General features: G+C 36.7%; 1 protein-coding gene across 2 annotated transcripts in view; it reads left to right on the plus strand.

Annotated features, from left to right (window-relative positions):
• Nucleotides 1-14,907: 14,907 nt before the first annotated feature.
• hpca (hippocalcin) overlaps nt 14,908-27,876 on the plus strand; it is a 33,382-nt gene continuing 20,413 nt past the window's right edge. Inside the window, exon 1 of one of the 2 annotated variants that reach the window (XM_027175857.2) lies at nt 14,908-15,184. The gene's annotated coding sequence lies outside the window, so the exon portion shown is untranslated. The remainder of the gene's footprint in view (nt 15,185-27,876) is intronic. The other variant, XM_027175856.2, reaches the window with a different exon arrangement.

Below are 27,876 nucleotides of genomic sequence, written 5' to 3' on the forward strand. Positions count from 1 at the left end.
CTCCATGCTTTTAGTTTTTTAAAGTAGCAAATGACCAGTGTTTACAGTTCATGCTCAAGTTCACATAAACTCAACATCAAACCTATATATGTCTATATTTTTTTGCTCATTAAATAAATCTGAACAGTGTTTGGACTGTCAAGTGCACAGTAATGTGGGGTACAATAATGCTGCCCCCGGTGGCGTCTCTATTGTATTACATTCTATCCATGAATGTTGTTATGTTTCTCTTGTTGGTGGAAATGTTTTAAAATTAAAAACTGTATCATGGACTACACCCATCTGGGAACATCTGCACTGTTTATTTTTCTCACTTAATGTATTAATGTTTTCTTATTATATAGTCATGTGGCTATTTTCAGTGACTTGTTTTTCAGAATCTTGGTTTCTGCTTTCTATTCAAGTCTCTTAAATTTGGCCCTGTATGTGTGTGACGTATATTATCACCGACCCCAACTTTAACCTTATTTCCTATTTTAATGTTTAAGAGTGTTTTCAAAAATCAATCAAGTCTTCTGCATTTTTAATTTCGTAATCCCCCCCCCCCCCCCCTCTAGATGTCTATATATGTAGCCATGGGCAATATGTCTTGCCAATGAAATCAATTATATTATTAGTGAGATGCTGACATAAAAAAACCTCAAGCCCCTACGCCACACAATAGCCCATCCCAACTTTGTTGCCATGGAAACACATTGCTTTTAATTAAAGTGCTTGAGGTGCCAAAGGGTGTTTTTTTTTTTTTGTAGGTCTTTGCATGGACTGATTCGGTGGAGCCATGTTTGCCTTGGCTCAAGAGCAGTATCTCTCAGTCTTATTTGCTGTCTGTCTTGCTGCAAAGTCACAGATAATATTGTTTGTAGACTTGGTTTACTGAGTATGAAGTGTTCTTAGATGTCTTGTCATATATCTAAGATAAATTTGGACTCTGTCTTTGGTGGTAATGTATATAGTATCCATTGTATTTTGTTTTAGACAAACACTTTTTCAGACACAGGCATTAGAGATTAGATAAGGAACAACAATCTGTCATATCTAATTTAATACATACACAAATTCACTCTCATTAACGCAGCGAGAGCAGAACGGAAACATTTAACCTCTCTTTGCATAAAAATAAGGCAAACAATCCTCCAGCATGACGCTAATTCAGACTGGGGTGTCTGGGTTTTTGTCTTGGTGATTAAGACAGTCACAGAGAGGCTAATTGGAGCAATCCAGATTAATTAAATCACTCCAATGTGAAGCTGGTCTCAAATTGGACTTAAAGGATCGAAGGATCTTTGCAAATGATTGAAATTTTCATAGTGGGCTTTAATGTGTTCTTCCTACAAAATCATTGACTACAGTGTTGCTTCTGATACTCCACTAATATTCCCAAACTAAGGGAAAAGTCACACAGAAAGTTTCAGGAAGTGTTTTTATCTTTAACAGTGCCACTGTGTGTTGTTCAGACAAAGTGTGCATTACTTGCTATGAATAATTGATGGATTATGTTCTCCTCACTGACTGGCTGATAGAAGCATGTAAAGCGATATGAGCACAATTTCAAGCCCAGCAAAGCCATCATCCAGCACCACAGAAAATTACCTTTATATTACATTCCTATATGATCGCAATATGTCTCAATGTAAAATAATGCTCTGTAGCAGGTGCAATAATGCTAAGCAGACCAGGCTGTATTCAGTTTTGATTATGCCTCTGGAGCATATTGTTCGATTTTAAGTTATATTTCTTAAATAAGTTATCTTTGGGATAAAAATAGAGTTCATTCATCATCAATAAACACTTTATCCTGGTCAGGGTTGCAGTGGGTCCAGAGCTAACGACTGTGCCAATTCAACTACCTGTATGTTTATAGACAGTATTATGGAGCCAAGACAAACATGGGGAGAAACTCTGCAAGGTATAAACTCAAGATTAGGTTCAAATCCAGAGCTCTGAGGTGGCAATGCTACCTGCTGTGCCACTATGCCGTCTATTTAAAAACAAAGAGGTACATGTGATTTTGCTCGATCTTTACCATCACGTGATGATTAAGGTGCTTCTGGATGGCATTAATTTTCAGTTATTAAGATTTACAATATCATGTTAATTCCATAAGAGGAACATTTCAGACCTAATTCCATAAATTGTAATGTGAATCCCATCATCGCTGAGAGAATATAGTAAAAGAATAATGACTAGTAAGCATAATTACTTTATTCTCACTTTCTATAACTATATAACTATGTGTGTGTGTGTGTGTGTGTGTGTGTGTGTGTGTGTGTGTGTGTGTGTGTGTGTGTGTGTGTGTGTGTGTGTGTGTGTGTGTGTGTGTGTGTGTGTGTGTGTGTCTATGTGTGTGTGTGTGTGTGTGTGTCTATGTGTGTGTGTGTGTGTGTCTATGTGTGTGTGTGTATAGGTTGCTCGTAGATGGAAAATTGATGGATGTGACTCTCTGTGAAATACTGTATAGGAAAGAAGAAATGTAAAGTAAAACATCACATTATAAATATTGTAATCATTCTACACATTTTTTAATAAGTGAGTTTTCCCCCTTAATGAGATCTCAACTTATTATTCAGTAACTGTAATTAGAGAAACTGTAGCCTCAGTAACCGCACAAGAGAAACTAAAACGTTTACAGTCACATGAGTCAGAAAAGAACCAATGATTAGTATTAGTATGATTGTACTGTAGGTGTTAGGCACCGTTTCAGTCCCCACAATTTAAAATGGTGGTAAGGTGTATTTAGATTTAGAAACTGCTTCTCGGTTCACAGGGAGCCTGTGCCTATCTCAGGCATCATCAGGCATCAAGGCAGGATACGCCCTGGACAGAGTGCTCATTCACTTCACTCACACACTACAGACAATTTTCCAGAGATGCCAATCAACCTACCATGCATGTCTTTGGACCGGGGGCGGAAACCGGAGTACCCGGAGGAAACCTCCGAGGCACGGGGAGAACATGCAAACTCCACACACACAAGGAGGAGGCGGGAATTGAACCCCCAACCCTGGAGATGTGAGGCGAACGTGCTAACCACTAAGCCACCGTGCCTCCTTGCTAATGTATTTATTTTTGAAATATATAATTATTTAACCTAGCTATTCTTGACATTTGCACTAATTAGCAGCCTTAATAATCTGCTAACAGATTAGTGTTATTAGTTATTCTCTCATTACTACAAAGATTATAACTCATGAAGATACATATTGAAATGTTTGGTTGATTCATAGACGATTTTGTGTGTGCATGGATTTGCATTGGCTTTGGGTCTGTGGAGCAAATGGCTACATTAGGGAAATTTGCTGGAGGGAAAGGATTTTCTTTTAAAATATTACCCAATCCTGTCTTCTAGTAAAGCCTAGTGAACAATCATACTGAATCTTCATTCTTGCATAACTCCGCACAGTGAAATTGTACTCAATCCAGACTCATTTGTTGATGGCTCTGTAAACAATGGCTCTCATTTAACAGAAGTTATGAACAATAAGAAATTTGTGCCAGGCCATGATGTGACGTGATGAGTGTATCTGCCCTTTTATCATACTGCTTTCTAAAATATTCATTTGCCCTTAGTTTATTTATCTGAAATGTTATGTGCATTCTCTAAACTATTACACAGTGCATTTTATTTTCAATAATTCAGTCATATTTGAGTCTGTCTTATTTGTTGTTCAGTTCATCCTTATTTCTTTTATGTTTGCCTAGAATTTCTTCCTCATACTGGGTTAATTGGTCACTTACATAACCATGTTTAGTTATAGAAAGACAAAGCATAGGCCTTCTGAGAAATTAGCTCTGCAGGAATAAATAAAACCATGCACAGGAAGCAGGAGATTAAGCATACATTCAGCATAAAAGAACAAAATCTTTTGAAAAAATGACTTTCACTCTATTAGCTTTAACGGCTTGAGTATTAAATTTGTCTGTGAAGGCTGCAGACAGCATGTTTTGAACAATGGACTTTGGATAATTGAAAATATATAAAAAAAACAGTCAATTCAATTTGAATTTAGATCATTTTATATATATCTCTTTTTAAATACATATTATTTTGATGCAGCTTACCTACCAGGTGACATTTTTTTTTTGGAAAGAGGAGGTTTATATCACACTGGCAAAATTAATAATTTTATCTACAAGGCACATACTGTAGTGTATGAAAGAATATTCAAGCTGATTAAGATGCATGCTGCTCTGCCAGCACTGGTAGAGGAATGAACTTCTGGCCTTCTTCAAACAAAGAATGAAGCCTTACGGCTCTACCGAGCATTTGAATTAGCACTTATTTAATTTATTTACACAAAATCTCTACGCTTGTGTTTTTTCTATTCATTGTACTAACATTCCCCTAACATTGTATTAGTTCACAGGTCAGGGTATTCTTGGATGAGAATATCTGTGTGAAAGAGTCTACTAAGCACTCATATACTGTAAGTGTTAAACTTAAACAGAAAGCTGTCTGCCAAAAGCTAAATGTAAATGTACTGTGAATGATTCAAAACACCATACATTATGATCTGAAGCTTAACGTTTTACTTAGTTACTGTTTGATTTGACAATACGTTAGTCCAGTTTAGTTTTCTTTCTTAAATATTGGATTAAAAAAACACCCAAAAAAAACCAAACATGAAACAAACAAACAAACAACAAAACTACAACCTAATTAGCAGTCAGGACATAATGTAGGATCTTATTCTCAGATGTTTTTTCACAGCAGATGCAAGTCTGATCTTTGGTCATCTTTAAAGATTCATCTGTGCAAGAAAAATCCAAAACTGACTGAAGTAACTCTCAGTTTCAAGGCTACTTTAATCTGCCAGGTTAGAAGTGCAAGTAAATAGACCCAGCAGGAAAACTCGTCATATTTTTTCTTTCAGATTTTTCATTTGCTTTTTTAAAATTTTTTAATTTGTTCAATATTCAACAAATTTGTTTAACAAATACGCTTAGAAATTGTAATAATAACGGGAATAACAATATCTACAGTTAGATACGATTGGATTGAGTCGTATTTGTTTATTGATATTCAAATAGATTGGGTATATTCACTGTACAGTACAAATTACAAATCTAGACAACTGAAACAACTATTCAGCTGGAACTCTTTTGAAGACATGTTCGCTTATTATTTACAAACAGATGGTGTCTTTAATTAATGAAAAATCTCTTCATGACACACAATGTTCAGCGGCTCCAACTGAATTCTTTCAGCTCAAACTTTAGTCAGTCAGTTTTATAATGAATAAATGATCCTTAAGTTTTCATCATTAAAAGTGACTTAGTGTGTTATTTAACTGTACTTTACTGCTTAGCATTCTAAATGATGGTGTGTATGTGCAGAGCTTGTTTTCAGAGTGGTTATAATACACACTTAGTCCTTCTGGGAATACCTTAAATTCTATCATTCCTGTTGGTAATTTTTTATATTTTCAGCATAATGGATATCCTAAAAACCAAACGCAGTATAAATGCTGTCACTGTTTCCATGCAACTCATTAGTTAGATATTTCTGGAACTGGATTTGCATTTAAAGTGGCTTTTGAAGAAACAAATCACTCGCTTCTGAGCTTTTTGTTATTTTTGTTAAATTTTGCCCTGATGATGTCCATGGAAAATCAGCCAAGAGAAATGAATTTCTGGTCAAACTTTGTAACAATTTACAGATTTGAAGCTGATGAGAAATTGAATTGACTGTCAATTTTATGTAACATATATCTAATACCACATGATATTATTAGTCTAATACTAAATAAAAGACTTTCAGGAGATTTGTCAGTTCCTGGAATGTGTTGTCTTGTTACTTGTTTTGTTGTTTCGGTGTGGGCGGTGCTACGCCCTTACCTGTGTTGCTGCCATGTCGCCATTAGTTGTGTTATATATGTCTGTTTATTTCTCTTAGTCTCTGTCTCTGAGTCATTGTCTCTGTCTCTGTTCTTATGCCTATCACATCGATATGAATGTTACTGTAGTCATGTGCAGTCTGTTGTTATGTTTGTGATGCTTGTTATATTTATGTTAGTTAGCTTTTCTATTACTATTGTTTTCTATTGTTGAAAAAAGGGATGCATTTGAATTGGGACCTTCAATGGCTTTACATGCCATTTACATACTTTACATACTTACATGCCACTTTACATACTTTCTTGAATCTTGCTACTAAAAAGTGTCGACAGTAACTGATTTTTTCCCTCCTCTGTTCTGTATAGAGTTTGATATTTGAGTTATACCCCATATTGGCTTCAGGGTGTTTGCTAGATGACCTCAAACTGTTCAAGGCCGGCAGTGAAGACCCCGACTAGAAGAGTGTATTGCTATTCTGCTAGCCAAGTTACTGTGTTTAAACAGTGTTTCTTCTTATGCTGCTGCTTTCCTCCCATATTTAGTTAATAATCAACCTGCACCAGTGGCACAAATCTTTATTACTCTAATTGTGCACTTGTCCCACATAACATATTTATGTTTTATAGCTAATACTAGCACTGTCTATCACTATTAATGTCTTTAGTCCACAATAACACACTCTTATCACAATTGTCAGACTGTATATTTATAATCACACCGTCCAGTATCACCCAAATGAGGATGGGTTCCCTTTTGAGTCTGGTTTCTCTCAAGGTTTCTTTCTCTTCCATCTAAGGGAGTTTTTCCTCACCTCAGTCGCCTCAGGCTTGTTCATTGGGGATAAATACAAACACATTTAATATGTCTAATATTAATCTTGAACCTTTGTATAATACTAATCTTTATATATATAATATTAAACTTTCTGTATGATGTTTCTTATGCTCTGTAAAGCTGCTTTGAGACATTGTCCACTGTTAAAAGTGCAATAAAAATATAAAAATTGAACTGAATTGCATAATTTGTCCTTTGGGTAACTTTCGATAATATTTTGGGAAAAAAGAATGAGAGATGAAATAATTCATGTAATTTTATTTATTAGACTGGGACTGTATTTCTCAATCATTGATTATATATTGTTCATTGCTGTGGCATTTTACAGATACTCAGTGAAGTGAGCAGAAATCACCTGACATGATGACCTGTCACTGATGAATGCGCAGTCTGGGATAGACAGAAATCAACCCCATCCTCATGGCCCCACTTCTTTATACCATACTTTATATTTTTCTTAGGAGTTCTTATGATGCTTGTTTTAATGAAAAATCTGATGTAGATGATAAAAAGCCTAAAATAATTATAGATTGCTCTTTTTTATCTTTTAATGACTTTGGGGACTTCTCCCTCATAACCCACTTAAACCAGCAGCCCCTGATCATGACCTTCCCTTGTATATTAGGATCACAATATTAGTCAATTTACTGTTGTGTTCATACTCTGGATTGAAGTCTTTGGCATCATCATATCTTTACTACAGACTTAGCTTCTTAGATTATTATCTTGTAATGAACTGCAGCTGAGCCATGGCTTTAGTTTTATTGAGCTACCTTATGAAGCTTGCTCCCGTGTAGCTTTCTGCATTTTAATGCTCATCTACGACTGATGTCTGATAGAAGGTATAGATGCTCTTGTTTATTTTACACAGTTGGAGTTTCCCAAATCCACCCAAGTAAAATAACCTTGTTGACTGTTCTTGTCCTTATTTATAAATGTTATTCCTTGTAGTTTAGAACTTATTCATTAACTCTCTGAAGCACACTATGAGTTGTAATGGTTTCTAATTTAATGAACGGTTTGAGACATGGTAACTGTGGATATGCAAAAAATAATAAATAATAATTATCCCAGATAATTAGCTATTTGCTATTCTTCTGAGCCACTGCGTAGACAAGGCTGGAATTCCTGCTGCTCTTGTAGTGAGCTCATCAATATTGCATTGATGCTCTGCTCCTGCTGGTGGGTTCCACTGCCATTATTAATTTAGATTTGTTTTCATTTTTTTTATTTTTCCATCCCTTGCTGTTTAGTTACTCATGTCAAAAGCATCAGCCTCACTCAAGTAGAGCACGAAGTGCATATTCAAACAATCTCAATCTAGCATTTGATATACTGTATGCCTTTACACTTCCCAGTGAGATGGAGCTGTTTTTCAAAGAAGACTGACTTTATAAATAAGCATTCACTCTCAAATATATACAGCTATCAGTGTGTTCTGCAAATGCTGCATATTTTAGAGCACCAGTTTTATGTGGAAATCTTTATGGGATGGGAAAGTTTTCACACTTCAGTGTACTGAAGTGCTTAAAAATGAACTAATTATCCTGTTCATGGTGGATACTGTGGAGCACTGAACACAAGCTGAGAATACAATCAAGTCTGTCTGAGTAACTAAATATTGATTATTGATTAGCAGTCTGAGAGGCTTAAAGTAAGGAGAACCTTCGAAGGTCATGAAACAAAAGTATTTTTAATGGTTTTTACCTTAATATTGTCAGGTGGATGGTGGATACTCTGGCTTTGCGGAAGGCTAGGGGAACAGTGCTGTTTTGAGTGTAAGGTTGAACCATCACAAGACTCCAGAACAGCTTTGTGGATATTGTGCCTTGATTTTGATTACACAAGTCACTAAAACCGTACTAGAGGGATGAAAACTGATGGTCGTAAAGTGCTGTCAAACATATCTAATGCATCGTGCCAATATCTCCCATAAATGTTTGGTTAGGGTAAAATCTATAGCATGTGAAGACCATGGAAAAGGACTCTCATGCTCAATGAGTCCCTGAACTTGTGGATTGGAGGTGGGTCAACCGGGAAGACAGCACTCCAACCAGGATAAAAATGTTTCATTATAGAGAAAACTGATGAGTTGCAGTCAAACTTTCCTCTTCAAGCACAAGTAAACCCAAACTACACCAGCAAAATGCCTGCATTCTAAAAACCACTGCTTTTTCCTTTCATTTGGTGTCTATTTAGATGTATACATAACTAACACTACTTGTTAAGCGATCTAAAGTTATACAATTAGACCATTGTATTTAGGTGCTGATGAGTATGATTGAAAAAACCAAAATGATACTGTAAGTGAAAGAAGTAAAGGATGAGACAACAACATCCTCATGCAGAATGGCACAAACGCAGCAAAGTAATGACATTATATACCATTTTAAGGTCAGTGGTGCCCCTTGTGTTTACAACCCATTCATCTTTAACAATCACTTATCTAATAAAGGATGCAGATAGCTGTAACAGTAAAAATCCATTTCTCTCTGGAAACTCAAGCTACACTAAATATTTATCCAGGTCATTTGAAATATGCTTCCTACCATGATTTCATAAGGAGAAAGATGGGCGACTCAGGTAAATAATAACATGACATCACACTAGTGTTTACTAAATGCTGTGGACTGAAATGTCAGTCCTGAATAAGTCAACCCTTAGAATTTTATTTCTTTTTCACTTTTTTATAATTACTAAAATACTACATCTGTCTCTCGTAGTTGTTAGGATAGGTATTTGAGGCTGAAAATGTTAGAGGGAAGGCACCTCCACAGGGGCAACAGGAGGGTAAAGAGGGGGGCGGGGGATGAGGACCCGGGAGGGAGGAAAGGGGACACAACCAGAACGGGGAGGGGGGGGGGGGGGGGAGAGGGAAATGGACCGCCGGTGAGCAGGGACCGGGAAAGGGGGGCAGACAATGAAAACAGGGTGTGCACACCTAGCGGGGTTGGGCGATCAGGTATTGGGCAGGGCAGAGTCGGAGGCAGGAAAAGCCGTGGGGGACAGGGACAGCAGAGGAGAGGGGGAGATAATGTGGAAACAAAGGGGCTGAGAGAGCAGCCGGAGGGGAACGATTGTGATCGGGGGGGGTGTGCGGGGAGTTTTCGGAGTATAAGTGCGCTGAGGGGGGCACGCGCTGGGGCGGGCGGGGGAGAGGGTGCTGTGAAAAAACTGAGCAGCCAACGGGGGGGATTGTGAGGGTTGGGGGTAAGAGACAGTCGCGGTATAGCTGAAGCGAACAGAAGGGGCGGCGTCGTTGGGAGTGAGGGGTGGAGGCATGGGGTCGGGCGAGTGGAACGTTTCAGGACACAGACGGGACCAGCAGACCTCATCAGATCGACGAACGAGGAATGACAGAGGGATTCTCAATATGGGGGTGACTGGTGATATGCGCTAAGGAAGGCGGACGGGCAAGGGGGGGGGGGGGGCGCGGAAGGGAGGGCGGAAGGTCGGTCAGAGGGGTCAGGAGTTAGCAAGGGAAGGGAAGGCACGCTGATAAAAGTGGAGAGCGGAAAAAGAGAAGCGAGCCTTATTGTCATAACTATATAGATTATTCTATATTATTGGGTGACTGTACATAATTATGTAGTCAATCAAATGTCCCTCCACTTCACAAAATACACCAAAAGTTCGCAAAGACTGTCCTGGGGACAAAGATGGACACTTACCCAGTCGCATGGGATTATGAGTAAAATAATTATAATTCCCACCCTGGAGTGGCTGGTAAGATTGGGGACCAAAAAATGCCAGTTGAAAGGAGACCTGGGGGGGGGGGGTGAGGGGTTATCCTGTAGAAAACCTCAAAATGAATGATGTAATGGTAACAGTAAAGATGATGGTTTATCTGGGCCACGGTAGATCGGATACATATTCGAAACTGGTCCAGGGATTGCCACGGGGGGTCTCTTTCTCTGTTGTGTCTTCCCATCGGTAGCCAGCCCAGACAAAAGAAAGTGGTCAGCTAATACTACCGAGGAGTGGAAGGCCCACATACGCTATAATCACGGAAAGGGCAAAGAGGGAGCATATGACTTAAAAATTCCCAAAACCACATAGATCATCTCCTCACATGTTAGAAAGAGAAGAAGGTTAACAACTATAGGGGCGAGTTTCGAATTAATCGAACACTGTTCGGGGCCCTGGGTAGCGTGATCCTGGAACATTAAGCCCGCCCGACAATACTGACAGAGAAGGGATCCTAGGTTGTTTCCTCCATAAATCTGCGTGGGGGGAGGCGCAAGGGGGGGCAAGACAGACAGCGTATGTGGCGGGGGCCCCAGAAAATAGGCCATCAGCTATCCGCTAGTAAATTGTTTCACGGGGGATTACTCCACACAGTCCCATGTGAACGAGTGTTCACAGAGCAAACCAGAGCTCACCTACCACTCAGCATTTCAAGTGATTATCTATGATTATGAGTGTTTCTTATTTTTGATTCGTAACGTGAGGAGTATTGGAGGTAAGTGAACTGGGTGTTTGGTGATGACTGCGGGTGAGTAATGTGAACAGTTTGCCAGGAGCCTTCAGGATGGGCGGCGGAAGCATCCGAAACTCAGCGTCAGGGTGACGTTGGGGATATTAAAGACACCCAGCAAAATGTGAAGGAAAATCGAGCTGCTCACAAGGAATGAGAAAAACCTGCTGGGTGACAGAAAGATCGAATCCTCCAATGAAAGTGAATAGCAGATAATTCAATAATATTAAATCTATTGTTTATAGTTTAATACTTAGTAAAAGTAAAGCAGTTATGTGCAGGACAGGGGCAGAGACTGGAAAGTAGGGAGATGCTGCGTTTCAGCACAACTAATGAAATCAGCACTTGCTGAGTCATTGCAATGTGCATCAGCTATCTTTAGCTTCCAGCTGCATGTCATTCATTTCTTTTGATCAGACATATGCACTAAGCCTGCAAGTTTGTCAAAATGATACTTGTGCTAATTATAACACTAGTTAATTTAAATAATTTGCATAATATCCTTGGTACACACAGCACACTCTGGATGTGTTTGTAGTTTAACGGTTTGCAGTAATGTACTTGTTAGTTTAATTATTATAGAGTTATAAAGACCTGGAATTGATGGATAATTGCCAGTCAAGTTTGACAGCTAAAACACATAATTTTGACACTGTGATAAGTGATTTGATCATGGTGGTGGAGATCTTTGTCTCGAAAATCTATGGTTGTTTAGCTGGGTTAAATCTTTTGACTGTATTATCTATTGCATATGATTTCCATCATTTCCACTGATCCATTCAGTGATTCCCTGTGAATGGTGTAGGTCATCCTGAAAGAGACTTAATTCCATCAGGACAGAAATGTTCTCTCATAGACTAAAGGTGATCAGTCAGAAGTACTTTACTGATTTAGCTTAGGATTCCTTTACAAAACTAAGATCCACTAACTATTCAAAGACTTTTTTAAGAACCCATTTCCCCCTAACAAGTGTTGTCTCATTCAAAACAACAAAAAAAGCCTCTTCCAGTGAATGTAGACAGTTTTTGGATATGTGTAATGATGATGTCTAGCTTGAAAGACTAATGGATAGTGGTGTTCTGATGGACGAGAGAGAAAGGAAATATTATCCTTCCCAGCCAATTATGATGTCTTGGACTTCTTTCATAAATGGTTGTGGCTTTAGTGGGATCTAAATTATCTCCTTTAGTGGGCATAAAGATAATGTCTTATGTAAGGTATTGTCATATTTTTTTGCTTGGATACATGAATCAAAGGATCCTTATAAAGATCCTGGCGAGCCCTGACCTGACATGTTCCACTGTGACATTCATATCCATCCAACCAGCCATTCATCCATCCATTCATCCTTCCATTCATCCATCCAAAGTTTAAAATGAAATGCCTATTTATCCCTATCATCTATGCCTAAAATCTATCCCTAATTAGCAAGCCTGCAACGTAAATAATGTCCTTTCTACAACAGAACATGCAAACTCCACAAACAAGGTGGAGAACCGAACCCCCAACTCTGGTGGTGCAAGGCAAACTAGCCTTCCCCCTTCATATACATTACAATCTAATCTAAATTGGATCTGTTCAAGCCTCTGTGAGTATACAATAGCATTTTGTGTTTTTTGCCATTCCATTCAGCATCTACTCCTGCCTCATATCCAGTGTTCCTGTGCTCGGGTTGCTTGTCCAGCACAACCCTTACCAGAATAAACCAGCTATCGAGATGAATAAATAAAATGAAAGATTTTGCCTACTGTCATATACAGTAGAGTAAAATAAAAAAAACAACTCATCCTGTGGGTATGTTCTCCTCAGTGCTTCAGAATAACAGATTCTCGTGTTTGAAATATATTACCAATTTGGCTGAAGGAATCACAGTTTTCTCTAATCGAAGTCTTTAATTTTTAATGTTACTTGGCGTTTTTCTGCTGTGGCGCCTTACCACAGTATTTCATACACAATTTATAACATAGCCATCTCACTCTGTTTATGATATTAAACATTCTGCATTCATTGATGATGTTTCTGCTTTGATCTTGTGAGGTTTACTGAAGTTTAATTTGTTATGGGATTTAAATACTCTTGAAATAGTTCTTTACTGGGGTGTAAAATATTGAATACTTTTCATATCCACCTCAAAATTTATTCATTCATTCATTCATTCATTCATTTTGTACCGTTTATCCGAACTTCTCGGGTCACGGGGAGCCTGTGCCTATCTCAGGCGTCTTTGGGCATCAAGGCAGGATACACCCTGGACGGAGTGCCAACCCATCGCAGGGCACACACACACACACACACACACACACACACACACACACACACACACACACACACACACACACACACTCTCATTCACTCACTCACACACACACTACGAACAATTTTCCAGAGATGCCAATCAACCTACCATGCATGTCTTTGGACCGGGGAGGAAACCGGAGTACCCGGAGGAAACCCCCGAGACGGGGAGAAAACATGCAAACTCCACACACACAAAAGGCGGAGGTGGGAATCGAACCCTCAACCCTGGAGGTGTGAGGCGAACGTGCTAACCACTAAGCCACTAAGCCACCATGCCCCCCTCTCAATATTTATATTAAATATATTTTAAAACTGATTTATCAGTTTTTGATTTACTATATGTAATTTTTTTTTTGGTACCATACGAAGGACACAGTGTCCAATGATTACACACTTCTGACTGCAGAATTCTCCGAGGGTGATGAATGAACCACTAAGATTTTGAAACAATAGAGGTCACTACAAGTAGTAAAAGCGTGAAATGTAAAACATTTAAAATTCTTGGTTATCAAATTATATATTGCGTTTCTTCTTGAGGCTGATGAATCATGCCATGCTGATTCAAGGTATATGGGGAATATTCTCTTTTCATTTAAAAAAATTATTATTAGGAATCTCCTGTGCGTCTTGGAGATGTGACTCAATTCCTTGGCCTTTGAAATTACTAGAACCATATTAAGGTTTACAGGGATGCAGCTGTAACTTGTGGATGTACATGTAGCCTAGTGGTTAAGGTGTTAGGCTACCAATCAGAAGGTTGTGAGCTCAATCCCACTGATTGGCCCCTGAGCAAGGCCCTTAAATTGAATAATAAAAAAGAAATAATGCAAGTTGTTCTGATAAGGGCATATGCCAAATGATGGAAATGTAAATTCAACTGCATTTGAGCTTAAATAATAGGATAATTAATAATAAGTATGACATTAATTTAAATTGTGCATGTATTATAAAGGCTGTGGCTACATGGGTGACCCAGGTTAGCAGATGCCAACCTTGAAATAATCACAGTTTCCATCACAATTAGCCACTTCATCTCTGACCTCAAACTGAGGCATAGCTGCAGGACTATACACACACACACACTAATCTATGTCTTAATATACCCTATTATATTTCATAAAAAAACAGATTGTGTTTAAATCACGTGGATATTAATGCATCGTTGTAGTATTATAGTATGTAAATTAGACAACATTCTTTACACTGATTTGCATAATGTAGTAGATACATAACCAAGTCAGTATGTCATTATGGGACCAGTTTATATTAAGATTCAGATCTGATATATTGCAAATGTACCTCAATTAAACCGTGCCAGCAGTTACTGTGATCTTGTCCTCTTTTACTTTCTCGTGTCTATAACCCTAGACTGGAATGTTACAGTTATAGGAAGCTGGACATCCTATGAAAAGGGCTGGTGTAGTCCTGCCCCCTGCACCGCCACCCCCCACCCCACCCCTGGCTTAAATGCGCTCGTCCAGTCGCATGTGTTCAGCCGAGCGCCTTCTCCTCTCTCTTCTCTCCTCTTCTCTCCTCCTCTCTTCTCTGCTCTCTTCTCTTTCCCATCTCTCCTCTCTTCTGTCTTCTCTCCGGTACAATCGGCTGGTCCCGGTGGTAACATGGTGCGAGGATCAGGGCGGCACTGAGCCACTGCGTAAGGACACCACAACAAAACAACACCACGTCCCAGCTTAACACGTATCAACACGCCGAGGAGGAATCCAGTCGTTTTCGGACGCAGTAAGTAAACGAGCCACTGAGGCTTTCTCTTCATCTGCAGTATTGATATCAGTGTTAAATTGTTAACGACGGAGGACGCAGCGCGCTGTTGTGTTGTGTTGGACGGTGCTCTGCTTTTCTGGGTTGTTTTAAATAAGTAACACCTTGTAGAGTCTCCACAAGCTGGAGAACGTGCTTGATAAGTGTTTTTTTTGTCCTATTCAGCAATCTGGGTAAAAATGAACAAACAAACAAACAAATAAATAAATAAAAACGTCCCATTCACGTTGCACCAGTCTGACCCTCATTGTAGTCTCAGATAAGAAGATTAGGAGACTCCAGAGGGTGGGAGGTTGCTTCATGTTGAGCTCACTTGATCCCACTGATCACTAGTTTGTGAATGAATCATTGTCTTGTTTTAATTTCACTATGGAATGCACAGAATTTCATCCTTTCATACATTCTGCTATTTACTCATTCATCTTCACTTATAGTGGTGAGGGTTTTGTGGTGGATCTAGAATCTCACTAGATGTGAAGCAGGAATACACCCTGGATAAATATATATATATATATATATATATATATATATATATATATATATATATATATATATATATATATATAAAATCACACTCACAAGCATTCAGACACTCATTCGCACCTAGCTGCATACAGGTGTGTTTTAGTGAACTGAGAAGAAACCTGAGATTTTCAACTAAAACAGATGCCATTATATGAATAATATGTTATTAGAAGTAAAAATTAACAAATCACATGAAAATAAAGCATAACATGCATTACATGTCAAAACATGTGAGGTTGATGTGACTTAAGAGGACTAAAATACCATGCTTTTTTAACATAAAAAAACATTAATGTATGTACAAGTTTAGAACAAATAACCCAGAAATACAAAAAGAAAGATTTTTTTAAAAAAAGAATAGCCTCAGATTTTGAAGTCAGCAATCAAATATTAATGTGTGTAAATGTCCCTAGCAAACCCAGCAAACTTGTGTGCAATATGACTATATGCTGTTGACTGCAGACGTGGGTATCAAAGTGGGGTTAGAGAAGCATAGCAGTATGGTGTGTGTTTTTTTTTTTTAAATGTCTTGTTATTAACATGTTGGATTGCTCATTTTTGCTGTTTGAATGTACTTAATTTAAACCAGAAATACAAACAAGTAGCCTGTAAATAAAAGCATATATGTTGGACCCAGTCTGTCAAGTCAGAAAGCTCCATGACTTTTATAAATCCATGACTTTTATAAATTTTACTGCATATGTTCATGATTCTCATGTTCATGAAATAAATCTATAGTGATTCCGAAAAAAATAAATTACTGTAAAAGTGGGGCCTATGTTCAAAAAGTCCCAAAAACCACTGGACAAAAGTACATACACTTTGTTGATTCCAGCCTCCAGCCTCCAGCATGGTCAGTCCGGCCTACATGAGGTCAGTCATCAATGTGACTGACAGGCATCATCCTAAATTGCACTAATTATTCTATATTTAACAACTTTGATCATCAACATCTCTATTGGATCATTACACTATTATCTAAACTGAAATTATAACTAGAATACTTTTATATCATCCTTAATGCAGAACACAGTAACATGTCTGATTGCTGAAAGAGTTGAACCAAAACATGAATCGAAGGTAAACATTTGCAGATCAGTGCAGTATGACAAGAATTTGTTCAACTTCATACAAAAGTTAGGAATACTAAAAGCTTCTGTAATGTAGACCTTTACTTTTGTTAATGTTAAAATGTTGTAATTCCTAACATGATGCACCATATATCTCTGTTAGAAAATTAGACAGCCTGATGCCCTGTTACAAAATAAACCTGGTTGCTTGACTGTGTTTCTTGAGGCAAATCTAGTTTGGAGTATCTATGGAAAATAACATCACAAAATAATTCGAAGCATAATGATGCAGACCTCCACCCTGTTACTGTTTAATGCATTCATCCTTAAGCAATCAGCCTCTTGCCTGTCTCTGACATAATCATCATGGATTGCAGGATTGTGTTATAGGGTCAATAAGCGAAGGTAGCATGGGTGGATTTTGTCTGATTTCCTATGAATTAATAACAGTGATAACTTTGTCCATAATCTATTCTTTGTAACTTTTCATAAAAATGGTAAAACACAAACCAGAACACAGTAACTGTGTGGAACTGGTGATCATTGTTTAGAATTGTTATATAGTTATTTTAAGTAATTGTCAATGAATGTAATCACAAAGCTATTATTGTCAACATAATTCTGTAGAAATGGTTTATTGGATGTATTTTCTTTACACAGAAAGCAGAGTGAAATCTAAAGCTAGTGTTTGTACTGTATGTACTGTATGCACTGTGTGCTCTCTAGACATTTAGTAAGCACAGATGCCTTTAAATATAGTGAAATTAAATGTTTCCCTGTACCATAATAATTACTATACTGAGCAGTAAATAAATAAATAATCAACATAATTATAGCAAAAACTGCATACATCATATTAATTATTATTATTATTATTATTATTATTATTATTATTATTATTATTATTATTATTATTATTATTATTTTATTTATTTATTTATTTATTTATAATCAGAAACACATAGATGCTTTATTAGTATTAAGGGGAATAAATATCAGCACCATGCAGGTTGGGTGTGTTTTTTCCAACCTTTTTTTGAATACTTAAAGTGAGCTAGTGTGCATTGTAGCTTTAGGTTCCTTTACTTGGCAGAGCTGAGATGCTTTTCAGATCCCTACAGTTGTAAAGAGTAGTTATTTTACTTTACTGTATTGTATTGTTACTGAAGCCTTCCTGTCAGCTCTATTTCAGAAACTGCTGATCTCCTGGTATTTTCACACATCAGTCTCTAGAAATTATCATGGAAAACTGCATAAATTAGCAGGTGTTCCTACAGTATTAAATTGAATTTTGTGCATCTGATCTGCTTGTTTTCCTTTGAAAGTTACTCGAGTGAATCAAATTGAAAATGATAGTACTTCGGGGTAACAGTTTTGGCATGGAGTTTGTTAATGGCATCATTTTACATTACGGGATCTGTGCCATAGATGCATTTGTTCCTTGAGGTGTGACTCTCCCTTTGAGGCTTTTGCTAAGACTCCATTCAGGAGTCTCATTGGGCTCAGAAGTGTTCTTACTAATTCCCTTTGTGATCACTAGCCTTGTATTAAGACTTGAATCAGGTCGATGAACTCCTGGATATTATAACACTAGACAACCTGAACGTAGACAATCTGACAGTCTGATTGCTTATCACTGTGTTTATTTAGTCAAGGCTAAGTTAGAACTATGGAAAATGCATCAACAGATAATTTGATGTGAAGCTGTTCCTCTGTTACTGTTTCATGTTTTCAAATTATCTAAACAATCAGTGTCTTTCTGAACCACAAATCCCACCTCAACCATGAGTGCAGATGTATTTTATATAATTGTATCATGGGAGTATGTTGTGTTCTTGGACAAAGCATTAAGGGTGGATGTGGGCTTTACCACCATCCGAGTACCACCCAAGACTCCATAACACTCATCTCAGCCGTCCATTAGAGAGTGCTGTCAGGGAGGCAATTATTCTCAGTGCCTGTGGTTAATTCTCATGATCTCTATATGTTTCAATGAGAAAAAAATATGTAGACTCAATAATGGAATGTTGTTTTGTGTTGTTATTGAGAAATCAGGACTGATGTTTTTTTTTTTTTTAAATCTGAGATTGTATACTGTTTTCTCCTCACTCTTCTAAAGACCTGTTGCTCCTATGTTGTATGTGAGAAGAAGTCTGCTTCGTATCAAAAACCTATGATGTCAGGTTTAATACATGCTAAGCAGTATGTACTGTTTTAGCTAGCAGCATATCTGTCACATGATGCTGTTCAGGCATTTGTTGTTCTACAGTGGATTCGAGTCAGTTTCCATGTTTGCAAGTTGTTTGAAGAGCATTTCACAGACACATGAGGGATTAAGAGCACCTCTCATGCTCGACCACAGGAAGCTGATTTCACTGATGGTTTGCCTATCAGGAAGTAAAACTTGGGTAGTGACGAGCTAGGAAAGATTAGTAAAATAAATTCTGCTTTTAGTTATGCAAAAGGTTCAGACGATATACAGAGAGATTAGACAATTTTACAAATGCAGAGGATGAGAATCAATTTATCGAAGTGTTGAGCCATTTTCAAAATGGAAACAGCATAAATGAACAATGCAAAGGATTCTCAAATCAGTTTTGGCCTTTAGCAATATTGGTTAATTTAGCAAAAAGGAAACAGTGGACTATGACACAGTGGCACAGTGGTTACTGCTTCTTCCTTGTAGCTCTACGTTCCCCTGATTGTTCCTTAGCTTGGGTTACTGTCTGCATGGAGTTTTTATACGGCTTCTCTCTTTAGTTTCCATGTACCTCCAAAAACATGTGGTATTAAGCCCTACTCTGTAACCAGGATAGATGGATTCACTATTACTCTGAGCAGATTACATCAATTAATGAATGGACGAATACATATTTTGTATAAAAAGGAAATGACATTTTTGTCCTATCACCCATTCCTCATTTTAATCTTGTTCTGTTTCTGCTTTTCTTATTTTGGATGTGGCGCCACTTTGTGACCCCTTAGGAAGGACTAGTTAAATTTCTATTAGACAAACACAGGAGAACACTAGAAGAAAAACTAAGTATCAAAAATACAAAACAGGATACAGAGAAACAAAACCCCAAAACATAAAACAAAGGGTAAAACCAGGCAACAAGGACATGGCAAAAGACAAACAAGATAAGGGAAAGGTAATTAGAAGGTAATTAGAAATTAATTATTATTAGGTGGGACAAACACGTGCAAGCCCAAAAAAGAAGAAACACATGGGAATATAAGAATAACGTAAACAAAATACTGTCCAGCATTGTACCATATATAATACCACTAGGATTAGATTGATTTAATTAATTAAATAATGTTTGTAGGTGTATTTATTGTGTTAAACAGGCAATGGAGCAACAAGTTAGCAATGGAGACTTCTCCAAATATGTTCTATAAATGTCTTCCTACAGAAACCTTATCACTATATCAGTGATTAAGTGTCTTCTTTTGTTAAAGAGAATACAGAAATAAATACAAAGGAAAATGGCATCACAAAATTGTAACAAGGGCACAAAGGGTTATCAAAACAAATCTAAAAATCATGATATTTGCAGATAATAAAAAGTTCAGATTAATCGTCTTTGTTGGCACTGTCTACATAATTTTGCTACTCACTGAGCCCTCATCTTAGATATTAGAAGGGTTTAGTTTGCAGCAATTACAGACGGCCTACTTACGTATATATAGTTGTTGTAGTAAGTTGTATTGTGTCTGAATTTATTCTCACTTGTTAGTAGACTGGAAGCCATGAATTGATCTTTTAGGTTAAAAAAATAAACAGGACAATAAAGAACAAAAATAAGGGCATTGTATTTTACACAGTAGAATTGGATCAAAGTCACTGTGACGTTTGTAACATGTGATCACAGAGGCTGTCTTATGTACCATACAATAACGGTTAAAGGGGAAATTCTTGCTGAGAGGGCAATTTGTATTCTGATGAAAGAGAATGTGTATTTTTAGAACTGTCCTCGTCCAGACAGGAAATGGGATAGTGGGCTCTGTAATGTTTCGTATAACATACTTTCTCAAATATTTTCCTCTCACTAGTGCTGCATGCAGTTTCCCAAGCCCCTGGGTTGGATAGTTTACACAGGGTAGGAACACAATGGGTAGTTTTTTCCTCTAATATGCATTTGACTTTTTTTTTTTTTAAGGATTATGAACATAGAGGGTTCTAGTAAACATATATAATCTTGTGTGATAGCATTTGAATGAGATGAAATGTGGTGTGCAAAACTGCAATTGAGTGAATGTGCAAGACAGCATGTAAACAGTTTAATATGGGTGGTAGTGTAGACATGGATGTATACTGAATGAGTGTTTGAGTGTGTTTGTGAGTTTGGTACAGTTTTTTACATAATTGTGCAGTTCACATAGTTGGGTGTAAGTCCAAGCATGTTTTATATAAAGATCACAAAATATTTGTTATTGAAAACAATGATTAAAGCGAGCTGCCATGCTCTGTATATATGCTTAATTTAATGGCTTATTTGAACTAATATTATACATCATATTGTATCTCATAATACAAAACACATTATTGGCACGGAATTGGCACATTATTGGAAATGAAATTATTCCCATATTATTGTGGTCTTGAATCACTTTGCTGCCTCTCCTTTTCATTGCTGTCCTCTTTATCGACCAAATTTTTCGTCAATAATTTAGTTCTGATTTCAGCACATTTGCTTGCTTCTCTTCAGAAATATGACTGAAACAGGACAAGATGGTACAAATGCTAAAATAGCTGGAGTTTGAGTGCTCCTTTTATGGAGGATGGAGTTACAGACGGCCGGGAAGTAATCATCTGTGTATGCCAGCGGGTGGAAAAAATACCGCTTCACAATAGTGCTGCAGTGGGTGAGAAATGTTCAATGTGAGCTGGTTTATTTGATTTTTTTTTCAGCCTTTATTAGATTATGTGCTTTGCATTTATATTGCATCATGTTGCAAACTTTCAAAACAATTTCTAAATGGTCTCCAGCTCAAACGTTTGTATTTAAAGGCAAAAAACAAAACAAAGAACTAAAAAATACCTCTATATTTAAGCTAAGCTTTCTGTCTCTTTGGACAGATTTTAAATTACTCTTGGTTAAGTAGTTTCAATACATAAGGACATGCATTATTTTACAGTACATAGAGGTCCATCAATGTGACTGAATATTTTACAATAACAGCATGTCCTTAAGTATTTTATTCCACTTATACCAAAGCAGTGATTAAATCTTAGTAAAGAACACATCATGCTTCTTACTACTTTTTAGTTACATTTAAAGTTGTCTAGCATCTGCAAAATAGTTTTTTTCACCTTATTACTGATGTTATAGCGGCTTTGCGCCCTTATCAGGCTCTGTTTTTTCTTTCTTTCATTATATTCATAACACATATCTTGTTATACTAAAGCATTTGCAATTTTTCACGTGGTGGAAAGCCTTGTTACAGAGCGCTGACACTTGAGACTCCTTTCAAAAATCTTATATAAAATATCTTTAAACATGTAGAAATTCTGTATCTTATAGAATTCTTCATCATTAAAATAATTATACTTTTTGTCTGTTTACTAAGTGCATGTTTTTGTGTGTTTTTGGTTAGGTTTAGATTATGTAGTGGCAATGTGCACAACTGTAGGTAAAGTAGCAAACTGCACTACATTAAGAGCCATGTTATAGAAAATGAATGAATTTAAAATTAATTAATTAAAAACTTCAACAGTAGGTATATAAATGATTTTTAGATCTGACCATAGTGAATCTGGGCCACATATTAATGTGCAGCACTTCTATCACCCATACCTTCATTTCACTCTGTGGAGAACGTGACTGTTACCTCAGTTGTGCTTATGGTAAGAGGAGCTTTGTGTCTTTTTTCATATTTTTTTGTTAGACACTCATGGTTCAGGCCAAGGTTGGTGTGTCAGACCTGTGGTGTGGTGGCCATGTGAGTCAGCGCTGTAGGTTCCTGGCACCAAATTTCTGGTTCAGTAAGTTTCTGGGGTAGTGAGAGATCTGTTGTCTATGACCTTTGTACCTCTTGCACCCAGTATATAATGTACACATAGAAAGTCATCTGAATGTGCCAGCCCTTTTATGTGGAAAATTAAAAATTGTAAGGAATAATAAGATGAGCCAGATTCAGCAGCTAAGATTAGATGCTATGATTGTACCACTTGTGGATTGAATCGTGATCTCAGCAGAAGTAAACACAGATGTCCATCATGAAATATGCTTAATGTTTCTTTGAAACATATGTCAGAATTGTATAGAGATCATAAAATAATACAAGAAATGGAGCTGAACTCACATAGAAAAAAATACATCCGGCATGTTGTCATAGGGTGAGTCACACAGCACTGGACTTAAAAAATCAATTGGACTGCTCTTTACTGATAAATTGTTGAAATAGTGGTGAGTCAGAACAGCTCACCCTGTTTCAGAGCTTAACTATTCAGCTCTGCATGGACGAATTTAATGATAAAATGAAGCAGCGTTACTGATAAATTGAAAATTAACTGCTGCACATGCATTGTGTTCTGACATCTTGGTTTGACTTACCCAAAAGAGCAAATTAAGCTTCTGTAAGAGACTGCCATCATCCATCAATTTCATTAATTTGCTTGTGCTTATAGAAACAGGGCATATTAGAACATTCAGGTATAAAACTATTTACTTTTTGACCTAAGATTTTCTGCTGTTGCCACATCTAATTAAATCATTGCAATTTTTCTGCTATTGACTGGCAGACAGCTATCAACTGCTTCACTAATAAGATCAGCATAGCTGTGGAATGCTAATTATGTCCTAATTGCAAGCTGGTACATTGAGAGCTAACGGCTAAATACTAATCAGGTGAATTTACACCTAGAAAAATGAAACAAACAGATAACTAAAGAGAGTTCCTCTCAAATTTCCTGTCAGCTTATCTTGGCTTGGCTAATGTTAGCATTAAGAGAATGAACGTTTATGAATTTTGTTTAAAAATGATGTAGCAAATCTTCTCACTTTAGCTCCTGTTGTATGTGGCAAGCATTACTTTAGATTATAAACATAACTTATAGTAGACTAATATTAGTCATGAAGATTATTAATGTCTTTCTTATATGACTTTGAAATCGTGTTATCTTAGTTTAACTACTTGGCTAGAGAAAGAGAGATGTATATTTACTGTATGAATGCTAAAAAGCTTTTTGTCACAAATCATGGTTAGCTAATTGTAGCTCCTCAAAATTAGTGCAGATTAAGACTTTAGCTCATGTTAGCTAGAACATAGCAATGAAAATAGAAATTTAGGCAGATTAGTTAGTGTTAATTGGTAGGTTAATTTTAGCAAAGCAACTAATAGCTGATTAGAAATTAGTTAATTTTTGAATATTTCTTAAAAACCCTGTTTAAACCTCTTACTTTTGCTTTCACTAAACCTCTTACTTTTGCTTCTTACTTTGCTTTTGCGTAGACTATGAATGTTTATTAAAATGAGAAAATTATTTTCAGAAATTCTGTTTAGGTTATTTTAGCAAACTGGTCATTTGGTCATCAAAAAATCTATGAACTACATTATATGAATAAAGTATCAAAGCTGAGCATTCTTTTTACTTGAGGGTTTTCAAATATCAACTCAAAGACATGAATATTGAGACCTGTTGTCATTTAGGCTACATAGATAGACAATTTAAAGGGCAAACAAGCAAAAGCATTTCATGCTGAATTCATAACACTTTTTCTCTCTTACTATCATTCATCCCAAAGAGAGAATATGCAATGACTTAATCCTTTGTTAATTACATAGTTCCCTCCAAAAGTCTTGGGACAACAATGCCAATTCTCTTGTTTATACAATGTACTGAAGACTTTTCGGTTTGAGATGAAAAGATGAATCAAACAAACTTTCAAAACTTTATTTGCTGATATTTACATCTAGAATTTTTATTCAACCTATTATATATGTGATATACAGGAACTTAGTAGAAACAGGTGTTTCTTGTTGCCCATGTGTGCAGTTAAATTGATTGTTGCCCTTGGCTTGGGTTACATGCATGAAGAGTGCATTATTTGTTAACTCATGGTGGTAGCAGCAGAATTAATTCAGAAGTCTACAGAAACATTTTTTCTGTAAGTTTAAAGACAAGTACATCAAATCTAATTAGAAGGACCTTCAGTATGCAGGCAGACAATGACTGCAAACACACTGCCAGAACAATATAGACTTCATCAAGGGATGAACCAAACTGCAAATGTCAGTGGGTCATCTGCTTAATGCAGTTAGTGCAAAAAAGTCCTATGTATCCAAGTCCTATGTTGTCATTCCAATACTTTTGGAGAAGATGGTAAGATTTTTACATATGAAAAATTAATAATTGCCCCTCTCTCAGTGTCAGAGTCATGACCTCAGGTATTATGAAGTCATACACTCTGTAGGAAGCCATAGGAATCACATCTAGACTGCGAGTTGGTGATGGATATGTTTTTGTTTTACCCCAGTAGAGCAACTGGACAATCAAAAAATGGCAGACAGCAGACTGGCACCCTGAGGGGAAAATAGGACCTCAGCAACTGTTACCCTGTGAGCTGGAAAGTAATAATGCTAAAAGTTTGCATCCCCTTTGGACAATGATGGCAAGGAAATGTAATTTATAGCAACAAGATATTAACATGCTCAGTTTCACAGATGTTTCTATATTATCACCAATAAGAAAATTAGCCAGAAAGTGTATTTTATTCAGATTGTGATTTATAGGGAGATAACAACAGTCAATAAAAACACATCAAATATGTTTATATTGAAATATATGTGATGTGAGTTTGGTGCTGATCTGTTGGATAGTATTGTATGTTCATTATTAATTATATATGTTAAAAATAGGAGATATATTTTCTCATTTAACTAAAGGTAATCTCATACATGAGGGAAAATAGACAGGTTTTGCTGTTAGGTCCTAAAAACAAAAGAGCAAGAGCTTCTTTTCTTATTCAGCACTATTTTCAGCACACGTTGGACTGTTTGAGAATATGATGCAGCTATATCGCACAGTTGAGCCAAGTTACAGCAACAACGTTGCAAGTTAGTGGTCTATGAGATAACAAGTGCAGTGACAACAGCAGTGATTGTGAGAGAGAGATGGACAGACTGAAGGACTAAAGCACTGTTGCATTGTTTTCTTTAGTTACTAATAAACTAACAATTACATCTCACCACCACTTTTATTACTGTTTAACTGCAATAATAACAATAACAAAGTAGTTAAACAACACATGTGCAATAACAGAAATTTTGAAAAACGTGCAATATTACCTGTGTGCAATGTCTGTTAGCATAACTACTTACTCGTGGTCTCTTTTTTCTTTTTTGTATTTATACATTGTGTTGTGTATATACTGTATATTATATTATGTTTATATATATTTGCATTTCTTTCTCCTTGCTGTTGTAACAGAGAAATTTCCCCATTGTCTGACAAATATTATCCTATTAGCAGGTAGTAGGACCGATCGTGGGTAACGTGGGAAACACTACTTAAGTCAATGACAAAATCAACTTAGAATTTAAAATCCAAAAGTGTTGGTCAATGACTTTTTATTCATTGATGTTCCTTGGAAGTCCGAATGTTACTCTTTACTGTTTCCATGCTATAAAATTGGGTTTCTTTATGAATCCCTTGTGCCCTTGCTGAAGTTACAGCCTGGTTATCATTCTCGGGGCTTTTTATTGGAAACAGACTTTTTCCAATATCCTTTGTGAAAACAATGTAAATCATTAAATGCAGGCTTGGTACTCAGTATTAATGTATTAACAGTTTTTTTAAAAATCTGTTTAATCCAAGTTAAATCGTGTCAGAACTTTCCATCCTCTGTGTGAAATTACAGCACATAAAAACTGAGTGAAAAACAACTAGAAACACTTTGAAAAAATATGAAAAATAAAAAAGTAACAATAACTTAGTTGCACAAGTTTATATACACTTTTATAATTTCAGATGTGGCTGTGTTAAGAATTAATCAGTCACATTTAGTCTTATGTGCTAAAGTAATTAGTATAAAGCTGTCATCGGTGAAATGATTCTGATTAACCCCAAATAAAGATCAGCTGTTTCTGAAACATTTTCTTGACATCTTGGTTTCGTCTGAAATGCTGGAGCTATGTTCCACAAACAGCTTGAAAAAGCATGCATGGTATCTCACTTGTTGATTGTATCGATCAAGAGATGTACCATACAACATCGTAAAGGCCATCATCAACAAACAGAGAAAATATAGCACCACACTGACATCACTAAGAATAGGATGTCCCTCCAGGATTTATAAAAGGACAAGACAAAAACTTACCAGGGAGGCTGTCAAGAGTCCTACGGCAACATTAAAGAAGCTGCAGGAATATCTGACAAGTACTGATTACTCTCTGCATGTGACAACATTCTGAGGAAGGGTGGCTAGACAAAAGCCCTTTCACACTTTTCACCCTAAAAAATGTGGCAAAATGTGTTATGGGCTGCAACGATCAATTCTAAAAGGTATAATAATTCCTGAATTCCAAAAGGTATGTCTGAAAATCAAAAAGAGCTTCAACAAAGTATATGTTCATGGTGTGCACACTTATGCAATTAGGCAACTAGCACAGTATTTTTCTATTTTTCCCAAAATTTAAAGTACACAGTAGTTGAATGTCTTTGTATGCTTTAGATTTAAGATTTCTCTCACTGAAAATGAGAAGCCCAAACAAGTTATAGCATGACAGACCACCTGTGAACAACGTGAGGTTCATGAAGACACAGTTTGCGAAACTAGACTGCAAAAATACTGTGGACTGCATTTTGGGAATGAAATGGAATGACACCTGAGAAGCAGGCACAGAATGGGCCTATGGGTTAATATATCTTCCTTACTGACATATAAAGATTTTTTTCTGACAAGATTTAACATACAAACATTAATTTTGGTTGAAATAAAAAGTTTGAAATGTTTTTGATACTGACCCAATAATACAAAAGTCAGAAATTAAACATCTAGGGCAAATATGTATATTTAGAAGAATAGATATGTATAATATATGTGTGTGTGT

Source organism: Tachysurus fulvidraco, chromosome 24 (assembly GCF_022655615.1).
Source record: "Tachysurus fulvidraco isolate hzauxx_2018 chromosome 24, HZAU_PFXX_2.0, whole genome shotgun sequence".
Lineage (NCBI taxonomy): Eukaryota > Metazoa > Chordata > Actinopteri > Siluriformes > Bagridae > Tachysurus > Tachysurus fulvidraco.